Here is a 26943-nt window from a genome sequence, read left to right as displayed (position 1 = left end):
GTTGTTTAGGGACTTGCTAAATTGCTGAAGCTGGCCTTGAACTTGTGATTCTCCTGCCTTATTCTCCCGAGTTGCTGGGATTACAGGCATGTGCCAGCACACCCAGCTGGTCCTCATCTTAATATAAATTGGTACCATTTTAAAATAAGGGGGACAAAGATTACCATTGCTCACGTCGCAGTTAAGCTGGAGGCACCATTGCCACTATGATGTGTTAACATTCCTCTTCTGGATTAGTTATTTTCCACTGGTTAACTGCTTTGATGGTAATAACAAAACCAATACCTTTCCTAGAGCATAAGTATGGCTTTCCCATTGCTCACTTTTTTAATTTCAACAAAGAGCCACACTTGATTTTTTTTTTCATACCAGGGATTGAACCCAGAGTCCTTCATGACTGAGTCATCCCCTACCCTTATTTATTTTTTATTTTGTGATAAGATTTTGTTAAATTGCTTAGGGCCTCACTAAGTTGCTGAGGTTGGCTTTGAATTTACAATCCTTCTGCCTCAGCCTCCTAAGTCACTGGGATTACAGGAGCGCACCACCATAGCCAGCTACCCATGATTTCTTTCTTTTTTTTTTTTAATATTATTTCAGTGGTTGATGGACCTATATTAATTTATTTATATGTGGTGCTGAGAATTGAACGCAGTGCCTCATACATGCTAGGCAAGTGCTCAACCACTGAGCCACAACCCCAGTCCCTATCTATGATTTCTTGCTACCAGAATTATTCTCTTTCTTCTTGGTATTTCCTTGGTGTGCTGCTATTGCTTTAGTATAGCATATTCTAGTTTATACCTCATTATGGTCTGTAAGCACCTAGAAAGTAGAGGGGGCAAGGCTGGGTGTGGTGGGGTACTCCTGTAATCCCAGCGGCTCGGGAGGCTGAGGCAGGAGGATCACAAATTGGAGGCCAGCTTCAGCCAAAGTGAAGTGCTAAGCAACTCAGTGAGACCCTGTGTCTAAATAAAATACAAAACAGGGCTGGGGATGTGGCTCAGTAGTCGAGTGCCTCTGAGTTCAAACCCTGGAACACCCTCCCCACAAAAAAAGTAGAGGGGATAAGGATTCTTTACGTTTGTTACGTACGTACAGTGTCTAGTAGAGGGTCATGAACACAGTAGTGCTTAACTAATGTTTTTGAATTAGTTGAAAAAGGTCATATGGAAGTACTGAAGAAATCTACAGCCTGATTTTCCTAATGAGATTTCTTGCATGTCTAGGGAAAACTGGTAAAAGAGATGTTTACAAGGAATAGGGCAACACCTGAACAGAAGGTCCCCCCATATGTGACCAGTGGCTGTTGGCCAGGAAAGACAGTTTAGAGAAGTAACATCTCTGAAGCAGTCTGCCAATGGTGATGGAAAGCAGCCTAAACATTGAGGTGGCTGTATTTGGAGGGGAGGCCATTTTGTGCTCTTTGGGGAAAATGTTAATGAGAGGTTTCACAAATGTCAGACTTGCCTGATTAAACGAAGCCAGCTAGGTAGATGTTTTCCATATTAATATCATCTCTGCTGAAAGAGCAAAGAGAGGGAAGAAAGGGAGGTTTGAGAAAGGAAAACGATAAACCTCAATTATTTACAAAAGAAATTATGCTTCTGCTAGCTTGGGCAAGGATATCAGAGAAGAGAACTGTTATATGGCAGGCCTGGCTGTTTTACCTTCTTATCACTTTCAAAAAGAGAAATTAAGCCTTTAAGTCAGAAAAGGATAGACTAGATAGACCAATGCGACCAGTGACCAGGGTGTCTACTGACTAAGAACTTCAAGGAAACTTTCTTAAGAAAGCTAGGGAAAAAAAAAAAAAAAAACTAGGGAAAGTTCATCTAAGTAGTTGAAGAAAAAGCATAAGAAGAAAGTCATTCGAATAAAATGTTTAGGGGATTTCTTCCTCCTTAGTTTAAGCCTATACCTTTAAAATTTTTCAATTACTCATGTAGTTTTTCCTCTTCTTTGACTTTGCATGCAAAGAATTGAATGATCTATAATCTGTGTTTCTGAAGAGTTTTAGAGTTTCTGCTACCTAAATTAAAGGGTTGGGGTGGGCAAACACTGTTAAGAGAGCTCCTTTTGCCCTTGTTTCTCCCCAGCCAGCCTGCAATTGTGTCCCAATCAACCAGCATTAATACAGATACATGGAGGTATTTATTTGCTGCTGATTCTGGCTAGCTGTATTCAGACTCAATCTCCATGTGTATTTAATAAATCACACTAGTTAGGTGGATAGGATTAGTTCCAAGTCACCTAATGACTATATCATGAACTGCAGCATTAAAGGGATTAATATTAATCTGAGTCATTGCAGTTCAGTGGAAAAGGCCAATCCATTCTCCAACAGAAGCTCTGTTCGGCAAGAAATCCTCAACAAGACCAGGAAGATTAATGAGGGCTTCTACATCCTGACTGCAAATCTTCACCTACCACGGTGTAGTGTAGTGCTTCTCAGTCCAGATGAACCCATAAATAACCTGCAATATTACAAGTATTTGGGGCAGCTGAGCCCCAGTAAGAGAGGGCCAACTAGCCCGCTCTATCTTCTCCTCCTGTAACCCACACCACAGGGACAGCACAGGAATTTTACAGGCCCACACAGCAACCGGTTTTGTTTTCTTTCACGTAAGGGCCCACACCTCGTAAATCACTTTCTTATTTCGGGAAAAGAAGAGTTCTAACTGCAGGATGGACTTGTGTGTCCTCAGAAAAAAATGAAACTTCTTGTAATGTCACTTCCCTGAAGATGGGAAAATAACCTGGCCTCCACAATGCATGGAACATGCTTTCAAGTCAGGAAATCTTTCCTTTGCTTGCTGCACAATTCCTTTTCATTAGGACCCACAAGATACTAGGTCAGCACTGGGTCTCTGTAATTCTTAGTCAGAACTACTTTTTTTGGTCCCAAAGTGAGCACACTAGGAAGAACTGTATCTACCTGATACCACAAGAACCAGTCTTTCCTCAGACTTTGGACCTATTTTCACCATCTAGATACAACCAACATGAGCCCAGGCAAGCCTGAGATCTCTAGAGGACAAGGTACAGCTTGGATTTAACTGGCTCAGAAGCAAGTCATGATGCCAGTATGATATGCAGACAGAGAGAGCAACAGGCCATCACTAAACCCAATTCACTGGAAGACTGTTTCTTCCTCAGTGACTCTGCCCGCACCTGAGAAAAATACCAGGAGAAGGGCTGCATGGGCAGAGTTATACCTACTGGAGAAACCACACTGAGACACCTATTTCTACTTGTAGCATCCATTTCATAGTCCGGGACCACCTAACGTATGGGTTTATTCGAACTAAGACCCACCAACCTGTGCAGACCACAGCAGGTCAGTCATGAAGATTCCCTCGTAATGGATGTAACTGCCAACTAGAATAGCAAGGCTCCTACTAACAAAAGCTTCTGAACTGAAAGCATCAAAATATAAGTGAACCAAAAACCTGGTGCCAGGTTATCTGAAGTTTATAAATGCTTGCCAAGCAAACTAAGCATGGAGCTGCCATGGCTAGAGTTGAGCAGAGAAAAGGGACCCATTAACTCAACTCCACTAAAAAGTGGGGTTGATTTAAAATTTTCTTAGTTTTTAAACATTCCACCATACTTACAGGAGGGATGTCAAAAATTGGGGCCCATTCAAGTTCTTCGTGAAGCAGTGGAAGAGCTGAGGGAAATGTTAAGGTTGGATCTTTGTTCTTTCAATTAAGACGCAAGGGAAGAAAAACTCATATTTGTTGGGGGACAACATGTGAGAATTCAAAGAACCTGTAAACCCTCAGTTGCACTGGAATAGTTCAACTTCAGGAAAATGGTTGATTCTTGGGCTGGGGATATAGCTCAGTTGGTAGAGTGCTTGCTTCACAAGCATAAGGTCCTGGTTTCAATCCTCAGCACTGCTTTAAAAAAGAAGAAAAAGAAAAAGAAAAGAATGTTTGATTCTAGCTGGGTATGGTGGCACATGACTGTAATTCCAGTGCCTCAGGAAGTTGAGGCAGAAGGATTGCAAGTTCAAAGCCAATTATGAGACCCTGTCTCAAAATAAAAAATAAAAAATATAAAGGGCTGGAGATGTGGCTCAGAGGTTAAACACCCCTGGGTTCAATACCCTGATATCCCCCCCAAAATAATGGTTGATTCTACAGCTAACAAAGGCAGTTCACTTGAATGGTAATAGAAGCAATTAGGCCATTAGCCATAATTCATGTTTTCCTGACAGCCAGGCCTATTTGCATGAAGTCCCAGAAGGGACTGATGGGTTAAAAGGGGCTTTTTCATCACCCTACCAAATCAAGGCCCTAAGATGCCATTAGACATCTAAGCCTGATTCCCCACAAGACAAATACATAGAAACAGTAGCATAAGATCATTCTGGAGAAAAAGATGGGAAAACGCAGCACCTTTTCTTGAGAAGAGCAAAAGGCTCAATACTCTCTCTCTTCCTATCTTTTCTATTAACTATTCCTTCACCTTCCCATCCCCTGCAGCTTCTTTCCTGGTTCTAAGGAAATTAACTACCAAACATGTACGGTCCCAAATCTCTTACTCATAGCCACATCAACCTAACTTAAGGCTCAAGCCAGTGGCCCCAGGACAACTTGAGACATTAATCAAAAGTGTTACTATGCTAAGATCATGTATATACACCACACAATCTGCTTGAAGTTTCAGTCCCAATACAGAGTGAGTAGGAGTATTTATAGTACCTAAGAGTTCCTCTGTCTCTTGCCAGACATTCCTGTCCTTCTAATAAATAAGTCCTGAAACCATTAGAGGAAAGATGCTCCCTGGACACAGGGAACTTGTTACATAACTCCATGGGAAGGGGACTTCTGGCAGCAAACTTTCTTTCCTCAAAGCATCCTCTAAAGGAGAACACTCTGCACACTGCTGAGTCCCCAGGCCATCATGTACACAGGACAGGGCTATCCAGCGGGATGCATCAGGCTCCAGGAATGCTGAAGTCCACATATTTGCCATTCAACACCAAAATGGCTTTTCAAGTTCAATCAGCTATAAATGTTGCTTTGTTTTAATTTTCCACTGAACTTCCTGGAACCTATTATCCAACTGTCAGGGATGTATATTTAGCAAGAGCAACATGGCCTCTTTGCCACTGCCCCACTGCTCATGTCACCTCTAATAAATACAAAATCAACCCTTACCTCAATCCCTGCTGCAAATGTGGCTTGGGGTTGGTAAAGAACAGTCTTGATGTAGAAGCCAGAAATTGAACAACACCCACCACCCACAGTTATATGCAAATACCAAGTCTCTCCTAGGTTAATGTTACTCAAGGTTTTCTGACAGTCCCAAGAAAATCCATAGTGTTGAACTCACTGGAATCCAAATGTGCCTACATGCCTCCATTTCGGGAAATGCCAAAAATGACCTAATAGAGAATTCTAATGCAAATTAATAGGGATCTCAGTCAATATAGGAACAGCAAATATACAATACTAATACAGCTTGTTATATTCACTAGGAAAGATCTGGCAAACAAAAATGAGAACTGAGAAGAATAAGCAAAACAAATGTACAATTTTAATTTCATCCCAGAAAGCTAGTTTGATATAATCTCTTGATCAACAGAATGTATGAAGTACAACTTTTTCCACTCTGTCAAGATTCTTAGGCCTTTTCTAGCTACTGATACATTTCACTCTGACATCAAGCAGTAAAAATAGACTTGACTTGAATGAGAAACACACGTATCCTACCACCTTTCTAATTCACCCTACCAACTACAAATACATCTAAATCCCTAACTATCCACATAGTCTTTTTCTAGTTCCATAATATTTAGCACCACTCTTCAAGCCCAATAGAAAAGATGAGGCCTATATGTACATAAAATATGGTTGGTCATATTTTGCCCAAGTCATACAAATATAAAACAAGAACCAAAATATGAGATTTTTCTATAACCTAGAAATGCAGAATAAATTAAACTAACATTTCTAGGATTAATTTAGCATCACTAAATTAGCCTCTGACTAAAATTTTGTGACAGCAGATCTAAAATAGAGAGAAAATTCAGGAGAATAGATAAATGAAATCTGAAACTCCACAACTAACAATGAATTAAGTTCCAGATCCACAAACAAGAGCACACAAAAATTTTAAGTAGGAAGACCCCATATTTTCAAAAATACAAAACAAATATATGAAAAGAAAACCAATATCTAAAGGAATATAATACATAAGATCTTTATGGGCAGTAGACAATTAGGTCAAAAGCTAAGAAAAGCCACTAGTACAAAAAAGAAAGAACAAACTTCACATTTACAATCTACGGAGCCTGCGCTAACAGGGACAAATCAGTATTATCAGGGGAAATAGTAGATCTTTTCCCTAAAACACTTTAATGATCTCATACTCATTTCCCCAAAGGCCATCTTATTAGTGTTGGTGACAAAACAATATACAGTCCTAAACCCACAGATTTAACATTTGCTATTTCAAGTATTTAAGAATGATTCTGAGCCTGGTACATGGCATATACCTATAATCCCAGGGTCTCAGGAGGCTGAGGCAGGAGGATTGCAAGTGTGAGGTCAACCTAGGCAACTTAGCCTGACTCAAAATAAAATTTGAAAAAAGGGCTGGGGATGTAGCTTAGTAGTAGAGTACTTGTTGAGCACATTTGAGGTCCTAAATTCAATCTCCAGTACTCTAAAAGAAAAAAAAAGTGATTCTGAAACCCAAGATGAATTCATAATAACTTTTCTAAGACATGAGTCTGTCTAATTGTAGGAGTTAAGTCAAGATAACTGCTCAGCATCTGCAAATTTAAGCCCTCCCTCTTTTTCAGGAAACTAAGTTGAAATATATAACACTAACTGTATGACTCAATGCATTTTCACAAATTTAACTACTCAAGTACCCAGCACCCAGATTAAGACAGACAATTACCAGGACCAAGAAGTCCCAATAGTGACTTCTTCCAGTGACTTCTTTCCAGTTCTTCCTCCAAAGAACCACTATTCTGGCTTCCAATAACATTGATTTGCTTTGTTTTGACTAAACTTAATATAAATGGTATCACACAGTTTAGATTTCTTTATATTTGACTTCTTTTACTCTATTTCATTGGAAAAATCCATCTATATTGCAAGATGTAATTCTCATTATTGTATAGTATTCCATTGTGAGAATATATACATTTTACTTATCCACCTTCTTTCTGATGTCATTTGAGTATTTCCTTTTTTTTTTTTAACTTCTATGAATAGCACTATATACACTTTCTCATACATCTTTTGGTGAACTCCTATGTACCAATTCATATTGGCATATCCCTAGGAACAGAATTGCTGGTTTATAGGGTATAGGCATATCATCTCTTTTTCAGAAGCAGCCAGTTTTCCAATTTATAAACTCACCCTCAGGGCATGAGAGTTTTAGCTGCTCCACATTGTTCTATAACTTTGTATTGGTTGTCCTTTTCGTTTTAGCCAGTCTTCCCTATGTGTAGTAATATTCCACTGTGGTTTTGAATGGAATGAAGTTCAGTACCTTTTCTTATATTTACTGATTTTTCAGATGCCCTCTATTGTGAAGTATCTGTTCAAGTCTTTTGCCCATTTTTCTTTTGGGAAATCTGCTTTTTTCTTATTGATGTATACAAGTTTTTACAGGGACTTCCATTTGCCAAGTTTGGCGATTTATGAATATCACTAAAACAATTTCTCTCAAAAAATCAAAAGTTTTTGGGTTGGGGAGATAGCTCAGTTGGTAGAGTGCTCGCCTTGCAAGCACAAGGCCCTGGGTTCAATCCCCAGCACTGCAAAAAAAAAAAAAAAAAAAAAAAAAATCAAAAGTTTTGGGGCTGGGAATATAGCTCAGTTGGTAGAGTACTTGTCTTGCATGCATAAGGCCCTGGGTTCAATACCCAGTACCACACACAAAAAAATCAAAAGTGTATAATGGTAATATTGGGATCTCAGTCCCTGTATCCCTCTTCTTTTATTTAAATAAGAATTAAATTTTTTTTTTCATATTTTAATGGTACACCATTACAATGGTGCATTGTACATAATGGTGGGATTTGTTGTTACATATTTTAAGCATGCACACAAACATAATTTGGCCAATCTCATTCCCCAGTATTTCCTCTTTCCCTCCTTATATTTCTCTTTTAAAAGTCCACTATTCCCCCAGCAGATAGAGTCACAGCCTCTGGGACAGTAGTCTCTACATTTCTCCTTTGCCAGCAAATCAGTAAAGTTTCTTTTTCCTTTTTCTCAAAAAACGAAACAAAAAACCCCAAAAGTTTAGGAGCTGTGGGCATAGTTCAGTGGTAGAGCGCCTACCTATCATGCACAAGGCCCTGGGTCCAATCCCCAGAACAACACATTAAAAAGAGGGAATGGCTAGGGACATACTGTAGTTCCAACTTCTGATTCTGTCATCCTGAGGCCCTCTGCATCTAAGACTAGCAAGAAACACTGAAGTCCAGGCCCCAATAAGAGGTGAAAATCATCTTCCCAACATAACAGAAACAAAAGTGTGGGGAAAGAAGAGAGAACACAATACTTTCCCTTTGACAAAAAGCCCGAATAGTGCATAAGCCTGATTAGTAAATGGAAATTCTAGATAGCCTCTGAATAGAATCCTTTTCCACCTTTCAAATAATTTACAGCTTAATGTCAGCTAAATTTAGTAACTTCTCCCATTTGACCATGGGAAGGAGATTCTTGGCTGGTTTTCCATGGTCATTATAGGTCTTCTCACAGATCCCTGAAATATGATGTGGCCATCAAAATGTCAGCACTTACCTGCTGCCCACACTCTGGACACGTGGTCCAGTGACTTATAACATGAGGAAATAAGAACAGTTTCAGATCTAATTCAAGACTAGACACATGACAGTCCCCATGTTCTTGATAATTTAAATTAATAATAATAATAAAGGCCAACTTCTTGGCCACATTAGGAGCTCTAAATGGACAGTACCTCCAGACCAATTGCACAAGGGCAGAAGTAGCAGTTAATCAATGAAAGCATCCACCAGCAGGGGAATAGCAGCAGTTCTGTGTCAAAAATTCCCATGCTCAGAAATCTTTAATGATTTCCCACTTCTATCTGAATTAAGGTGAATAATAAAATTTAGAGTTGTAAAGAAACACACACTCATACAGGCCATTTCTCATCCCATTTGTGTGTGAATATATGTGTGAACATGTATATAATATACTGAAACTGGGGTCAAGAGAAGTTAACTCATCTGGACGAGGAGGTGCACTCCTGTAATCCCAGTGGCTTGGGAGGCTGAGGCACAAGGATCATGAGTTCAAAGCCAGCCTCAGCAAGAAATAGGTGCTAAACAACTCAGTGAGACACTGTCTCTAAATAAAATACAAAACAGGACAGGGGATGTGGCTCAGTGCTTGAGTCCCCCTGAATTCAATCCCTGGTTACCACCCCCCACCCACAAAAACAGAGACATTAACATGTTAACTCATCCAAGGTAACGCACCTCGTTATGAGAAAGCCTATATCTCAATTCTTTAGATGTCTTGTTTAGTGTCTTTGAATTATACCTGGTGACCCTCTTCAGTACTTAAGGCCCTCCACAACATGAACCCAACCTACCTATTTACACTTCTCTTCCACTGTATTCCTTGCTCTTCCCCAAACCCTAGTTTGTCTGTCCTACCTCCATCCTTTTGAAAGAGATGCTCTATTTTTATCTTTTACCTATCCACAACAGTACAGCACTCATTAAATATGATTGTATTCTGCAAAACACCAAAAATATCTGACGTGTTAAAGACATTCAATAAAAACTTATTGAAATGACTCACCAGAGAGAAACATGGTTGAAAAGACTACTATTTCTATAGCTAGAAGAAAGATTTGACCAGAATTAGAGTGGTATCCTTAATATTATTTCACTGAGGTGACCAAGTATAAAGCAAACAGTTGCTCAAGCATGAGGAAACAAGAATGTCAATTCATAAATGGAAGTCTTAACATCAAGATTAGAAGGAAACTACAGATCAGAGAACAGCTTCATCATTTTAAAAGTGAAACACACATAAATACATACAAACATAATTCTGCATATAATTTCTGGGGATTCACTAATCTCCTAAAGCCCTTCCTGGATCCCAGATCAAAATGCTTGATCTCAATCCTTCTTGAACCAACTTCTTGTATAAAATTTTATAAATTTACTTACAACCACATAAGGAAGAACCTTTTTTCATACCTAATTCCAATATTAGGATTATGTTCCTGAACTCTAATATTCTATATTCCAAGAATTTTAAGTTCTTTATTTTATTTTACTCTTCTCTGAAAAATTTTCAGGGGTGTGTGTGTGTGTGTGTGTTTGGCAGTCTGGAGTTTGAACCTAGGGCCTCATGCATGCCAGGTAAGTGCTCTACCACTCTGCTACTGAGCCACAGTCCTAGCCCTAAAATTTCTCAGGTTGTAAAACAAAAACACTAACGGGTTCTGGTTACAACCAGAATCACATATAATAGGTCTTGACATGCTATAATTTTGTCTTCAAAAGTCCTATAGGATGAGGACCATGACTGTGGGAACCTCTTTAGCTATAAAGCAAATAAAAAGCTTGAGAACAGTCTATATTCTTTTCTAGGTCAGAATATAAACCATGAAAGGTCAATGAATCTTGATTATTATCTCTAAGTATATATTGGCTCAAACTTGAACCTCATGGATCATTTTTCTGTTTGGATACATTTTGCAATAATTTTATTCCTATTAGAAAACCTCAATTACATGTCACAATGGGAACCTTGTGTGTGCTCTCTAATGGTAGTCAAAAAAGACCTAGATTCAAATCCCAGTTCTGGTGTAATCATAGCAAATAAACTTCTCTAAGCCTTAGTTTTTGCATCTGTAAATAAGAAAAACTCCAAACCCTACCCCAAAGGTGTCTAATCAGAGGCAGTGGTGCACACCTGTAATCCCAGCAGCTCAGGAAGCTGAGGCAGGAGGATCACAAGTTCAAAGCTAGCCTCAGCAAAAGAGAGGTGCTAAGCAACTCAGTGATACTGTGTCTAAATAAAATACAAAATAGGGCTGGGGAGGTGGCTCAGTGTTCAAGTGCCCCTGAGTTCAATCCCCAGTACAAAAAAAAAAAAAAAAAAAAAAAAAAAGCATCTAAAACCTTTAAATAAGAAAAACTAAGGAATTTTTGAGAAGGTTAAGTACTGAAAGAGTACTTATTTTGTATAGTAAAATGTATCATGAAACAACAACAAAAGTAAAAGCTAACACTATAAAACTCATAAAAGAAAACAGGTCCAAATTTTATACCAGGGTTTTTCAACCTTGGAACTAACAATTGATTAAATCAGATAATTCTTCGTTTTGTGACTGTGCTGTGCACTGCAAAATATTTAGCAGAATCCCTCCTGGTTTCCACCTACTAGATATCAGCATTATGCCTTTTTTCCTAACTTATGGCAATCAAAAATGTCTCCAAATATTGCCAGGTTGCCTCTCGGGGAAATCATCCAGTTTAGATTCAGTTTTAAAGTAATGCTGCTTAACCTCCTCTTTTCCAAAATTACCAATGTCTACATCACAACTACATGAGTAGTTATTTGCTTAGTGAGTAAATACATTTTAAGAACTCTTCAGAAATATTAAATATTCCATAATCCATCAGTTTTGGAATGATCTCAAACCCTAAGTGCAAATAACCCCATTTTGAAAAGTATTTAGTCCAACTTCTTCCATTATTTTTAGTATGACATTTTTTGTTAACAACTTTACTGAGATACAATGCACATACCAAAAAATTCACTCCTTTGAAGTGTACAATTCAATATTTTTCAGTATATTCAGATTTGTACAACCAAGTATCATGACTGTTAAAAATACTGGTGCTCTTATATTTTAAACCACTGTCCTAAGTAATTACTCGGAGCATAAATAACAGGGATCTAAAAACCAAAGCCAAAGTCAAACAGCAGGTTAGTCTCTTTGGCATTGTGATGCTCCTCATAGCTATCAATTTATCAATCCCTTATACTTAAAATAAGACAAGCTATGAAAGAAGCAAACTGAGTGAGATTTGCTTGAAATCTAGTGTCATTGCTGTAAAGAAATTTCAAAAAATAAAAGTCACTCCTAAACCACGGCCCTATACCAGGAACCCTAATCTCTCCTTTTCTCCCCTGCTTCCTGAATTCCAGTGTCATCCAAAATGAAAGTAGTCACAGGCTGGTGACAACTTAGCAATAGCAGGCATTGTAAGGTCAGAATCTTTTTTTACCATTAATTCAACTTGTTTTGATTCATATTTTGAGATCCTAAACAAGACAACCATCTGACTTGACAGAAATGCAACGGTTTTGCTTTAGAGCCTCTTTTTCATTGTGAGTACAACTACAATGCCACTGTAACCTTAACTTTTTTTTTTTTTTAGCTCCTGAATAAGGCTTGCCCTACTGCTGTCATTATCTAATCCAGAGACTGTGACTGGCAGGAAGAAATAGTTCTGGAAGCCACAGCTGTTATATAGACTAGCTACCATCTTCCAAGTATGAGAAATACTTCCAGTTCCTTCTTTAATCAGTTTGCTGAATCCAAATTGCAGATAAAATCTGAAGCCAGTCAAAGAAGCTGCAGCTTCAGAGACCAAAGCTATTTTGTTGAAGAATACTATCAAGGGAATTGTCCAGTCAGACAAGAAGCCAGCAGCAAGATACTCCAGAAATACTAAACCTAATCTTCCCCTACCTTCCAGAAGACCTCAAGGTTCCTGCCAAGACATGTGAAAACATACTCCATCTGACTCATGATTACTCATTTTTCTCACTGTTTACTGACTGTACCCATCAGATGGTGTGAAAGTTTATTCCATCTTCCTTTCAATGAATGTCACTATATTAAAAGCCATACTCTTAATTATGTTAAAAAGAACAATAATCATTTAGTCATTATGTACTACATATACTAGGTAGGTTCTGTGATAAACACTCTACTTGCATTCTTATTTTTAATTTTCACAATGACCTTATAAGAAAGGTTTTATTACTGCCCCTGTCCTTTTACATTTATTTTTAAAATTACATATAGCAAATTGATTTGGGGGAGGATGGGATGTGTTTTCCATGAGTTCTTTTTTTTTTTTTTTTTTTTTTTACCTTTATTTATTTATATATTTATATGTGGTGCTGAGACTCAAACCCAGTGCTTCACACGTACCAGGCAAGCACTCTACCACTGAGCCACAACTCCAGCCTTTCCGAGTTTTAATACATGTAGTATCATGTAACTACTACCACAATGAAGATAAAGAATAGTTTCATCACCTCAAAATCACCTCACCCTGCTCCACAGTATTCATGCCCTTTCCCCACCTCTAATCCATAGCAATCATGCTCTCTTCCTTCTCTATATAGTTTTGTCTTTTCCAGAATATCATATGACTAAAATCATTCACTCAGTATAATGGCTTTGAAATCCATTCAAGCTGATAGATGTATCAATAATTCATTCCTTCTTATTGATAAGTAGTATTTCACACTGTTCCTGTTTTATAAATAAAGTACCCAAGGCTCAGAAATGTTAAGTAACTTGCTTGAGGCCACCAAGATGAGCCAACATTCAAAACCAGGCTCTGCATGGCTCTAGAACCTATATTCTTAACCACAATGCCACATTAGCCTAAAATCTCAGAAGAGAGAAACAGCAATCTATAATTCTGATTGAAACATCAAGGAATCTTCTGGAACAACAGTGCAAATGAGTTTTGTGTTTACCAAAAATAAGACAAGAAATATTTGTCAAGATTTCCAGCAATGATTTCAAACTCTTAAAGGAAGGATGATATAGAAGAACAGGACTATAAACAGTGAAATGGCCTGCATCTAGAATTTAGTACTGCCACTTATTAAGAATGTGACCTTGGGCTGGGGAGATAGCTCAGCTGGTAGAGTGTTTACCTTGTAAGCACAAGGCCCTGAGTTTGATCCCCAGTACCGCAAAAAAAAAAAAAAAAAAAAAAAAGAATGTGACTTTATACAAGTTCTTCAGTGAAACCTCTGTTTCCTCTTCTATAAAATGTTGGTATTATCTTGAAATATTCTTGGAAGGATGAAATGAGATGATATACATAAAGTTACTCACACACAATATTATTACCACCTAAACATTCTGAATAAAACCAAAATTCTTGCCAAACAAAATACCTACAAAATATGCAAATCAGTATTTATGAAGATATAAAAGATGTTAGAAGGTACAAGTCCCTTCCTACAAGGAGTGTATATTTTAGCTAAAAGACACACTCTTTCCTAAAAATAGAATCAATGCTATTGTATAATATGATGCTAAACTGTATGGCTAGATCCATAAATAAAATATAAACTCACAACTACTTTTAGTCATTAGCTTTAACTTTCTATTTAATTTTTTTAATGGCATTATGACAGTTTATTTTGAAGGTCATTTTAAAAACAAAGTTAAAGACAATCTGAGAAAAAATTGCACAGAATACACTCATTAAATAAGTATGTGATTAAATCAAAATAATGGAAATATGCTCTCTTCTGTAACTCCGGAAATAAGATCTATTGTCTAGAAGATTCTTCTATTTCCAAAAAAGGGAAAAATCACGGCAGCAATTAAAGCTGCCTCTTAATCATGTAAATCTACAGTAGCAACCAAATTTTTCTGTTCTTCCCAATGAGTCAGTTTCGATCTTCAAATTGTGCCTTGTTGCTTAAAAGATAGGATGCTAGAAATTCAATGGGATTTGGTGGTCTTCCTTTGCAAGCACAGCAAGTCCCTGTAATAAGATAGGCACAACCGTCTGATCCAGGTATGCACAAGTTGACAAAGACTGTAGATCCACCTTCTGTTTTGATGACTTTTCTGCATTCACCTTCTCGTTTTCTACTATTCCTCTCGACATTGTCCATCAGACCATACTCAGAGTGAGGATTTTCTGCAACCTGCGTCTGTCCTTCCAGCATCTGCTCTGGCTCCATGGTGGACCCTGCAAACCACAGTCCCCAGGTACCAGCCCGCGCCCAAGCTGTTGGTTCCTAAGAGCTCTCTCTATTTAATATTTTTTAAAAAACAAAATCAAAGTGTATGGTGGTACATGCCTGTAACCCCAGAAGTTCAGGAGGCTAAGGGAGGAGGATCATAAGTTCAAAGCCAGTCTCAGCAACTTAGCAAAACCCTATCTCAAAATTAAAAATTAAAAAACGGCTATGGCAAAAAAAAAAAAAAAAAACGGCTATGGCTCAGTGGGTAAGCACCCCAAGGTTCAATTCCTGGTATGAAAAAAATAAGTTAATAAATAAATCGAGATTCAGTTGTAAAACCCACCCATCTTGTCGTCTAGAACATTTCCTTAGCACAAATAAGGACAAAGCCTTTACTAGTCAACTTCAAAACTAAATTTTTTTGTGGGGGAATTCTGGGAATTAAACCCAGGGGCACTTAACCACTGAGCCATATTCCCAGCCCTTTTTATTTTTTATTTTGAGAGAGGGCCTCACTGTGGCTATGGCTGGCCTCAGTAATCCTCCTGACTCAACCTCCCAAGTCACTGCAATTATACGTGCGTGCCACCAAACACAACAAAAATGTATTTTTTAAACTACTGTTTTCAATTATTCATTCCAGGTACCTACCTCAATTTCAAGATTATTAAAATAAATGTTTTAATAATATTTGATAATTAAATCAAATGTTTTAGTAATTTTGATACCTGAGAGGGAAAAACACACATAAGAGAACTGACCTCTGTGCCACTTCGTGTTATAAAATTTTGGGGTTCTGTAAGAAAAGGTTATGAAAGTCCAAAAGAACTCAAGGTCTCTGCCCAAAGGAATCCAGTAAGGTCATTTCTTTCCCTCCTACCTGTTTGTTCTGAGTGGGAAAAATACATGCATAAATAGGAGTAGGGAAGGAAGGTAAAAGAGAATAAGTTGGAAAGGTAAAAAGACTATTCAAATCTATCCGTAAGAGTCATCCTACTTTCTTCTGGTGTTTTCTATAAATCTTCTCCCTTCAATTGATGTTTACTATGTGAATCTTTGCCAGTACAGAAATAATTCTTTGAAATCCAGCTCTGGTTTATTAGGCTTTTAAAGTAAGCATGCAAATAAAACATACATGAGACTGTCCAAATTCTTACTTCCTGATTTGACCTGGGAGCAAAACCTAGTAATGGCTGAAGAGCAAAGCATCTTACCAAGGCTCTGTTCTAACTACTTAGCAACCATTCTTTACAGTTGGCAAGTCTGTACATCTATGCAGTTCACTTAGTATTTGGACTTGGAGAAAAAGAGTTCAAACTTTAAAATAAAGGTTAAAGTCCACACACAAAATAGTGGCAGTGAAATATCACTTGGGGACCAAATAGAACCACAGGGTTCATTTTTCCAGTCCTTCTTCAGCTTAAGTTTTATGCTTATAACTTGCCTAAGCTCTATAATTCCTTCCCATCCGAAGAAATATAACCATCTGTAGGCCTGGATTTCTACCAGACTTTAAGGCTGAACCTCTTATCCCTATCACCTTACCAAATGGGAGAAGTCAAATCTAGCCAATGTTCTAAAAAACAAATAGCTAAGGTTAGAAAACAGAAGAAAACTGCCAGCAAAACTATACCTCTTTTTCTCATAAGTTGGGCAATTTTCTCATAAGCCGCCACAATGAATAGGAAACCAGGAGTCCTAAGTTCTAGCATGTTCAATTAATAAAGCTATGTGACCTTGGTGAAATCATGACCTGGTTTTACTTTATTTTGTAAGACAAACTGGCTAGAACAGACTCATGAATCACAAACTGAAGGTCAGCCTAAAAGCTTGTGCTGGTCCAAAGATGTGCTTTATAACTGAAACAAATATTTTTAAATGAATCACTATAGGATAAGTATCCCTTAGAACCAGAAGTGTTTTAGATTTTTTCAGATTTTGGGATATTTGTACATTATGTGCTGAGACATCATGAGGATGGAACCCAAGTCTAAAAATTAATTTATGTTTCATATATACCTTGTATACATAGCCTAAAGGTAATTTTATGCAATATTTTTTAGTAATTTTGTGAGTTTTGATGGCAACCTAACACATGTGGTCAGGTATGGAAGGAATTTCCTACTTGTGGTATCACGTGACTCAAAAAGTTTTGGATTTTTGACCATTTTGGATTTCAGATTCTCATTAAGGATGCTTAACCTATATCCACTACTTAATATAAATATTTATGCTGGGCACAGAAGGGTACGCCTATAATCCTAAGTACTCCGTAGACTGAGGCAGAAGGATTCTAAGTTTGAGACCAACCTGAGCAACTGAGTGAGACTCTGTCTCAAAATAAAACAGAAAGGTCTGGGCATATAGCTCAGTGGTAGAGTGCTTGTCCAGCATGTACAAGGCCCTAGATACAATCCCCAGCACTACACATATACAAAAGAATATTTAAATATGTATTTAACTGAGTATGTCAATAAACTTGACAGAGTACACTAAGCTAATAAATATTTATGATAACAAATACATATTTATTAAAGTGAATATAGTATTAAGGCTCTAGTGACAACCCTTAATCAGTGTAGCTAATACAACTAACTGCCTTTGTTCTAGCCTAATCTGGATTCTTTCTTTCCTTATTTTAACACTCATCTCCAAGGAGACAAGATTTTCAACCATATAGTTCTTTGATTGATTGATAGGGGTATAGAGAAATGAATCCAGGAATCTCCAGTCCTTTTTATTTTTTATGTTGAGACAGGGTCTCCCAAGTTGCTGAGAATGACCTTGAACTTGTAATCCTCCTGCCTCAGCCTCCTGAACTGTTAGAATTATAGGTGTGTACCACCATGCCCAGCTATAATTCTTTTTTAAAAACAATTATTATGAAAATTTTCAAAATTATATAAAAGTAAATAGACTAACAAACTCCCATGTACCCTAAACCCAACCTCAATCAACAATTAGTAACTCAGAGTTAACCTGAAGTCTCTTCCAGTCCTAAAATAATTTGATTCTTATAAACATTAACAGAGAAACAGAAAAAAAAAATGACTAGATTCTGTTTAAGAGGAAAAAACATAGAAGTAGAAATATAAGCTTGTTAATTAGAAATATAGTAATAAATTCCAAAAGAATATACTAAAAGATAAAAGGTGGGGCTGGGGTTGTGGCTCAGTGGTAGAGAGTTTGCCCAGCATGGGTGAGGCACTGGGTTGGATTCTCAGCACCACATAAAAAAATAAATAAATAAAATAAAGGCACTGTGTCCATCTACAACTAAAATAATTGTTTTTTTTTTTTTTTTTTTTAAATGATGAAAGGTATTTCCCCTTAGGAGCAGGATGACAGAAAAGGCAGGTGTTGGGGACTGCTATTCCACATTCTTAAACTTGTCTCTCAAGACTGTTTTGAGACTTAACTGATATACATTAATGCTTCTTCAGATATATTAATGCATAAAATATAAGAATTTTTGGTTTGCTTTTTTGGCTTTCTTTGGTACTGGGGATTAAACTGAGGGATACTTTACCACTGAGTGACATTCCCCAGTATTTATTTTTGAAAAAAGGTCTCCCTAAGTTGCACAGGACCTAAGTTGCTGAGGCTAGCCTTGAACTTGAGATCCTCCTGCCTCAGTTTCCTAAGTCTCTGGGATCATAGGCCACTGTGCCCAGCTATAAGATAATGTCATAAAAAAATTATATCAAAATAGATGAGGTTCGCTTAACATTTATGCAAAATTAATCCATTTTAAGAATTACTAAAAATTTTAAGAGATCCAAAGATCTTGGCATTATTCACTTGAAAGTAAATGACCATTACAAGACTATAAGTTCAAAGCAGAGTTTATTCAAAAACTGGCTTAACTGGACTATATAAAGACAAAGGGAATTGTAAAGTTAGTCTATCTTAAAAGGCACAGAAGCAAATACTGTGTATATTCTTCTCTTTATATTCTGTAATATTCCAACATTGAATTTTCATTACAAGTAAATTATAATGACAATTCATATGGAACAGACTCCAGCTGAAAATATTTTCAAACTTGTGTGAGAGGACAACATACCCAATCAATCTTAGGACTTCAGAGACTTTAGAGATCTTTTGGTCCAATTTTCTTATTTTAGCAAAAACAAAACCAGAAAGCCCAAAGAGGAAAATATTAGAAACTAGGGCCTTAGAAAAAGTTCTAAGAGTATGTGTATATAACTGCAGAGTCCAGTGATAATAACCATGGCAGCCTATAATAGAGATAAAATGGGATCTTTGTCAATGGTGAGAATGACAAATATTAGGTCACCAGCTCCTCTTTTATGTGGTAAAGTCCACACACAGCAATGGTACCATGATAAAGGAATAAAGATAAGGTCTTTCACTGTTTAGAATTCTACTTTCTCATTTAGAAATCTAAGAAATTATTTCTAGTTAATTTTTTTTCCCTAGTTAAAACAAGTTCTCACACCCAGACTGTCTACCTAACAGAAATAACAAGAGACTGAATTGATCAGTATCAGATTTTTTCACTTTCCTGAGGGCTGAAAGAGTAACATTTTCTCCCAAATTCCTAATGCCTCTTCTCCACAGTCAACCAGAAAATAACTTGGAGAAGACAATGAAAGTGATCTAATTCCTATTTCAAAGTACAAAGCTAGATCTTAGGGTATTTATAGATCTGGTGTCACCCTTGTCCTCATCTCCCCTCCTTACATCTTAAATTCCTTCTCTCCTCACACATTGCTGCTCCCAAGCACACCCTGAGCCAAAGGCTCATTCAGGAATTCTTATTTCTACCCTTCAAGCACAAATAAACTAGTTGATGCATGAGCAACTTTCTGTGAGGACCAAAAATACGTAAGGTAGAACCAGCCCAAAGATACTGGCAACAAATACGAAAAGACAAAAAGCATTATCGAAATATAAAAGGATTTGATAAAACCTGAAAGAATAATCCAGTTTCTGTCAAATAAGTAGCAAAAGAGAACAGATAATGAAAGGCCCAAACAGTAAAACACTTGAGAAAATGCTAGTAACTAAAGTAAAACAAATTATAGTCAATTAAATTAGCAAAGATAATATACTAGAAAATCCAATAAAAGTAGTAGCAGAGCTATAAAATGTAGTCACCCTACTAATGGTACAATTATTCATAAAAACAATTAAAATAAAAACAATGTGATAAATACAAAGATAGCTATACTATACAGAACAAAATAAAAATTAAAAAATAGCCAACATATGGCATTGTAATTCAATATATTTTATATTATCATTAAAGATGATAAATATCAGTACATGCATGAAATTATGTTAAATGAATTAAAAATATGGCATATTGATTAAACTATTAAATTATGTTTATATAATGATAAGGATTAGAGGAAGTAAATAGTGATTTTATGGTAAAAATGTTTTTGTTCTTGTTTGTCTGCTTTGTTACTTTTATTTATTCACTTATTTACTTTTTTTAACTCATTCTTTTTGCAGTACTGGGAATTGAACCCAGGGCCTTGCATATGCTAGATAAACCCTCTCGCACTGAGCTACACCCCTACCCCTTTTTAAAATTTTACTTTTGAGACAAGATCTCACAAAGTTGCTGACACTGGCCTCAAACTTGCAATCCTTCCTCAGTCTCCCAAGTAGCTGGGATTACAGGAGTGTGCTATCATCCCCAGCTGTTATTTTATTTATAGTTACAGTATTAGTGTTACTTATATTCTATAGAGTTAAACACAATTTTGGATCCTCTCTGGTTCTGTGCAGCCTAAGTGAAAAAACAAACAAAAACACCCAGTGGGTTTTCTCAGGCATGGAATTTTCTACTTGGACAGTCACTGGCAACAGGAATATGAGACCTGAAGTTCATTTGTAGCCACAGGCAACTTTCTAGGAAGCCAAAGGTCCTCTGAAATTTTTGAGAAAATAAGTTGATTCTCCATTTTATCCCCCTCAAGAATTGAACAAGTTCATTAACACAATCAAGTATGGAGGTGGGCACATGCCAAGGTAGGGAAAAGAAGGGGAAGACATCAACATAACCGCGCACAGCTGAAATGGTTACCAAACACAGAGGCACGACAGAATCCCCACTTCGCTTCAGCAACTCCTCGTGCATGCCTAATCAATGTGACTATAGACCTGCTAGTCCTAGAAAGGTGAATAGCACAAAACTCCTCAGGTTCTTATTTAACTAGTATACACAGACCAGATGAATCTGTCAAGTGACAAACAAGTAATTTTTTTTTGTAGATGGACACAGTACCTTTATATTACTTATTTATTTATTTTTATGTGGTGCTGAGGATCAAACCCAGGGCCTCACATGTGCTAGGTAAGCGCTCTACCACTGAGCCACAGCCCCAACCCAGTAATTTGGTTTTTAAATATCTCCCAAACATTAGGCCTTTATCTCCATTTCACAGCTCCTGGACAAAATACAAAGAGATCAAGTCCTATATATTTTAGTCTGAAAGAATCACAGTGGCTCCATAATGTATGGTGTAGTTCACCTATACCAAATTCTAGAGGCTCAGTGGTACACAAATTGAGGGTCCACAAAGGATAATCTGAATCCAATTAAAGGGCTCTCATGAACAAAAGGATACTTTGACCAGTTGACATGAATGTCCCAGCAAAAGAGGGGAGATGGGAGATGAACGGATTATCCTTACTGGGCTTGTTTTAGAAAACAAAAGTGTTTTTATTAGTGCTCAAGATTGAGATATCAAGAAAGAAATAAGAGACTAACATGTTGAAATATTATTCACACAAATATTTGCTATATACACTCTGGATAATTTCAGAGACATAAAGAGTTTGGGAGAAGGCAGGAAGTGAGTGGGGAGAACAGAACTTTCCAGATTAAAAAAAAAAATGGCCATTAACAGTGACTCACCTGTAATTATAGCAATTCAGCAGACTAAGGCAGGAAGATCACAAGTTAAAGGCTAGCCTTAACAACTTAGCAAGGCCCTAAGCAACTTAGCGACGCCCTCTCTCAAAATAAACAATAAACAGGACTAGGGATGTGGCTCAGAGGCACAGTGCCCCTGGGTTTAATCCCGAGTACCCCACCTCCAAAAAAATCTTCAATATCTCAGTCAACATTCAAAATTTTCCCTTTAACTTCCTGCAAGGTCAGTCTCCAAGATGACTTCCAATAACTTTGTGTAAACACCTCATAGACTGTATCAGGGTTGGTTTTGTGACCAATATTATATGGCACAAGGGGCCATATGTTACTTCTGAGGCTGGGTTGGACAAGAAAGTACAGCTTCTGGGCTCAAGATATAGCTCAGTGTAGTGTGTGTGCTTAGCGTATGTGAGGCACTGGGTTTGATACCCAGCACCACAAAAGGTAAAAGAAAAAGTTTGGCTTCTGCTTTCTCTCTCTCTCTCTTAGATTATTTGCCTCAGAGGACATCGGCATTGATGTTGTCAGCAGCTCTATTGAAAGGCCCATGTTGTAAGTACTGAGGTTTCTGACCAAAAGCCATGTGAGTGTACTTGGAAATGGATCCTCCAGGCCAGTCAAACATTCAAATAACTAAATCCCTGGATGATACTTTGAGAAACATTAAGCCAAAACCACTAGCTAATCAGCGCCCAGATTCATGACCATCAGAAACTGTGAAACATTAAAAAAATTTTTTAGGCTCCCACATTTTGTGATAATTTGTTATACAGCACAGATAACATAACAATATACCATAGGGCTGGGGTTGTGGCTCAGTTCACGGTGAGTGCCTGCCTAGCATGCCTGAGGCCCTAGGTTCAATCCTCAGCACCACATAAAAATAAAATAAAGGTATTATGTCTGCCTAAAACTTAAAAAAAAAAAAAAAAAAAAAAAAATTATATATATGTGTGTGTGTATGTATGTATATATATATATATATATATATATATATATATATATAAAAGATAATATCATGATTTCATCAGCTGGGTAAGAAAGAATCATCATCAAATTAAAAGTGGCCTATTGCCTAAGATACTACTAAAAGCTAAAGAAGGATAAGAAGACTCTTCACTAGAAGGAATAAAATGTCCATCTCTTCCAATGCTAATCTAAGGATTGTTACAGTTAAAATGGCCCCATCAGGAAAGTCCAACACAGTCCCCTTTCAGTAGTTTTATTACCTGTCTTACAGCCTAAATGTGCGGTTAAAGGTAGGTTTCCTATGCAAGGAAGCCACTGTGAGGGTGTTGTCTCAGAGACATAAAGGGTTAAAGTTGAAGCAGCAAATTTATCCCTAGAGATATATGTCTGGCACTAAGCTGAGATTCACAAGATTCTCCTTGAGTTTTCCTTACCTCTAAATGCTGGGATAACTGATGCTCACTGAATTCCGATATTTGTATGAATAAAAATGAAGGGATTTAGCAAATCTTGTTCCTGCACACAGTTGTCAAAAAAAATCTGACCTTTACAACAGGAAAAAGAGGGGGGATTTAAAGATTTAAAGAAGAGGCAGTGACTGTCTGATGTATAACAAACCTTTGAAAAATTATGAAGCAGTGAAAATCCCCTACAGGTCCCAACAAAATGTGTCCAATTTGCATTCCAGCAAAGCTTTCCATACATACCAGTTGGCTCCTATGTGTACTTCCAGGCAAATAAATCCTGGGGAATAATCCCACTGGGACCTAAGTCTGATCTCTGATATATTACTGCTACATAACTCTGGACCATCCTCCACAAACTGCCTTTTTGGTTCCAAATAACTAAATCAAAGTCATCCTGATAAGCTTTGAAAACAGGGAATGTGAGGAGTGGTTTAATGAATGTTACAACTCAACCTATTATAGACCATAGTACGTTATGGGAAGAGGGGGAAAAAACACACACACACACACATAAAAAAAAAATCATGCTTTTACATCCCCGAATCTCTCAAGACCAAATCCAGACATACCTGTCATTCATCACACCTGACAATAAAGCCTTATTCAAAGTCTGACTTTGATCAATGGTTAGGACGCATTTGCCAACCCAACACCAGTATGTATCGGTGGGTGGAGGGGTACAGTAAGACTACAATTTTTTGTTTACTTTGAAACTGGCTTAAACATTTTTTAAAAAGGTAATCAACAGTAGCAATAAACACAGAAATGTATTCTGATTTAAAATATTTCAAGGAAAAAACACAACAAAACATTAAATAGCAAAAAAGCAATTTTTCTAAAAGTTGGAAAAATTACTCAATATATAAACTGGAGAAAACAGTGTCAAGAAGAAAAAAGGAAAGTTAGATTTCTGAGAAAACTGAGAGGACTAGAAATTTCAATATCCAAGATTCCTGCTTTAGCTTTCTCCTTCCACAAGAACAAAATAATTTTCACAAAAGAAAAATAAATTTAGAGAAGACACACCAAAACAATCATAGTGGCTACTATTAGACGAATCACAAAATATAAAGATACAAGAAGCAGAAATTAGTGAACTAAAATAGAGAAGGATGGGCTGGGGGTATAGCTCAGTGGTAGAGCATGTATATTGTACGAATGAGGCCCTGGATTCAATTTCTGAAACAAAATAAATAAGTAAGGAGTTGGATAACTACTGAAATACATAGAGAACCTTAAAAAGAACCAGTCATTTATCAGAAATTAGAGCTATCCCCTCTTCAGAAGGGTATTCTGCAAGCAGGTGGGTAAACGCAATCTGTAAGCAAACAGCCTCCTGTATAGTCAGCAAGACCCAGCCCATTGCCTGGTTCAGGATTATGATGGCAGATGAACACAGAAATGCCATCTGCTCCCAAGATCCAAAGTGTAACTCTTTTGTTGTTGTTGTTGTTGTTAAGTCATATTTCAACCCTGTCTAGGCACCCAGAATAAGTTATTTTCACTATGTTTGAGGCAATTTTTGGAAGAAAGTCAATATTTAGCACAGAAGCTTATTTAGCTCAGAAGAACCATCCAATTACCTCAAGAGAGAAGCATGCCAGGAAATGCATAAGAAATAGAAGGAAGCTGGGCACAGTGTCACATACTTGTAATCTCATCTGCTCAAGAGGCTAAGATAGGAGGATTGCAAGTTCAAGGCCAGCCTCAACAACTTAATGAGACCCTGTCTCAAAATTTTAAAAAAAGTTTTCAAAAAGGCTGGGGATGTAGCTCAGTGGTTAAATATCACTGGGTTAAATCCCCTGTACCAAAAACAAACAAACAAATCAAAGTCCTAAGTAGTCTCAAAAACTTCTGGAGCTTTAAAAAACAAAAACAAAATAAACAAACAAACAAAAACAACAAGTATTGGTGAAAAATGGGAACACCTGCGCATTGGTGATGGAAATAGAAAATGGTTCAGCTGCCAAGAAACCCATTTCACAGTTCCTCAAAAAGTTAAACACGGAATTACAATATGATCCAGGAATTTCATTCCTAGGTATACATTCAAAAGAACTGATATATACACATGTGCACACATTTGTAGTCAAAAGGTGGAAGCAGTCTAAATGTCCTTCAGTGGATGAATGGATAAACAAATTTTGATAACACATACAATGGAATATTATTCAGCCATAAAAAAAATGACAGACTTATTCATGTTTCAGCAGGGATAAGCCTCCAAAAGTGAAGTGAAAGAAGTCAAACACAAAAAGTGGTTACACTGACATGAAATATCCAGAACAGATCAATCAATAGAGAAGAAATGCAGATTGTTGTTATTAGCCATTGGGTACAAGGGAAACCCAGGAGCTTAATGGGTACAGGATTTCTTTTTGGGATAATGAAAAAGTTTTGGAACCAGATAAAGGTGATAGTTGTACAACTTTGTCAATGTATTCAATGATACTAAGTTGTTCACTTTTTTTTTTTTTTTTGCGGTGCTGGGGATTGAACCCAGGGCCTTGTGCATGCAAGGCAAGCACTCTACCAACTGAGTTATATCTCCAGCCCAGTTGTTCACTTTTAAATGGTTAATCTTATATAAATTTCACCTCAATTTTTTTAAAAAGCTTTTGAAAATTAAAAATTCTCTTACCTCTAATTTGATTTTATTTTTCTAAAGTACTTTAATGGGATATAAGCTTTCCTTCTGGGAAATCATGAGCAAGTTCTAGTTAAAGCCCATGGTGTTTCCTCTGTAGTTTTTATAGAAATAAGCAGTCACCTCAGTCTCTGGTACAGTCACTTTGAATTCTTACAAAAGAATTTAACAAATTGGTCACCGCAAGGAATGTCAGTGGGACTTCTGTCTGTACTCTGACTAGAGGCTTACTGAACCTTAGCTTCTTCAGCCTGCAACAAACTCCTGCTTGGAGACTCTTGCATCTACTGATACTTCATGAAGATGTCTCATGATACAAAACCACAGTAAGGAATTTCCCACTCCTCCATCACAGCTCAATTCAGAGTTCTCTGGAGAAACAGGTACTTCCACTGTCTCCCATCTTGCATTGAACAAGAGATTCTCTCCCAGGCATTCCTTTTACACAAGGACAGCTTAAATCTCACCAATGGGCAGCTTAAATGCCCATGGGCATGATTTTCTCATAGAGGCACTCTGAATACTCATTCTTTATACTGTCTCTTTGACTTTCAAATTTTTCTCTTTCAAACTGTTGAGGCAAAAACATTTTCAGAGTTTGAGGTTCATTCTGTGGCATTTAACACCACAGGTGTTATCACTTTTGCACAGTAACACTCCTCAGTAACATTCTAGCAGGTCTCAGTTACCTGTGCCTTAAGACTCCTATAATTGGTGGTTTATAATTCTTCCCCATCCCCATCCCACTCCATGATGCCATGAATATACACAACATACACAAATCTCCTCAAACTCTTTCTCACTGTTTTATATATTGATATTTCTACAGCTTCCTTTTGGGAAAAAAAAAAAAAGTGAGGCCTTTCCCAGTCCCGGTTAACCAAAGGAAGCAACAGTCACTACCAAAGGGTTCCAAACCTACCTCTATGCTCACAATTCTATATAATAAAAGCA

At 37.2% G+C, this 26943-nt stretch overlaps 1 protein-coding gene and 1 pseudogene across 1 annotated transcript in view; both read right to left on the bottom strand.

The window, feature by feature from the left end:
• The window catches only part of Gbf1 (golgi brefeldin A resistant guanine nucleotide exchange factor 1), a 118736-nt gene that overhangs the window by 57387 nt on the left and 34406 nt on the right, over window positions 1-26943 (bottom strand).
• LOC124985380 (protein dpy-30 homolog) lies at window positions 14414-14987 on the bottom strand (annotated as a pseudogene).

This window comes from Sciurus carolinensis, chromosome 5 (assembly GCF_902686445.1).
Source record: "Sciurus carolinensis chromosome 5, mSciCar1.2, whole genome shotgun sequence".
Taxonomy (NCBI): Eukaryota; Metazoa; Chordata; class Mammalia; order Rodentia; family Sciuridae; genus Sciurus; species Sciurus carolinensis.
The sequence above is the reverse complement of the archived record's forward strand: the minus strand, read 5'-3'. Positions and strand labels throughout refer to the sequence as shown.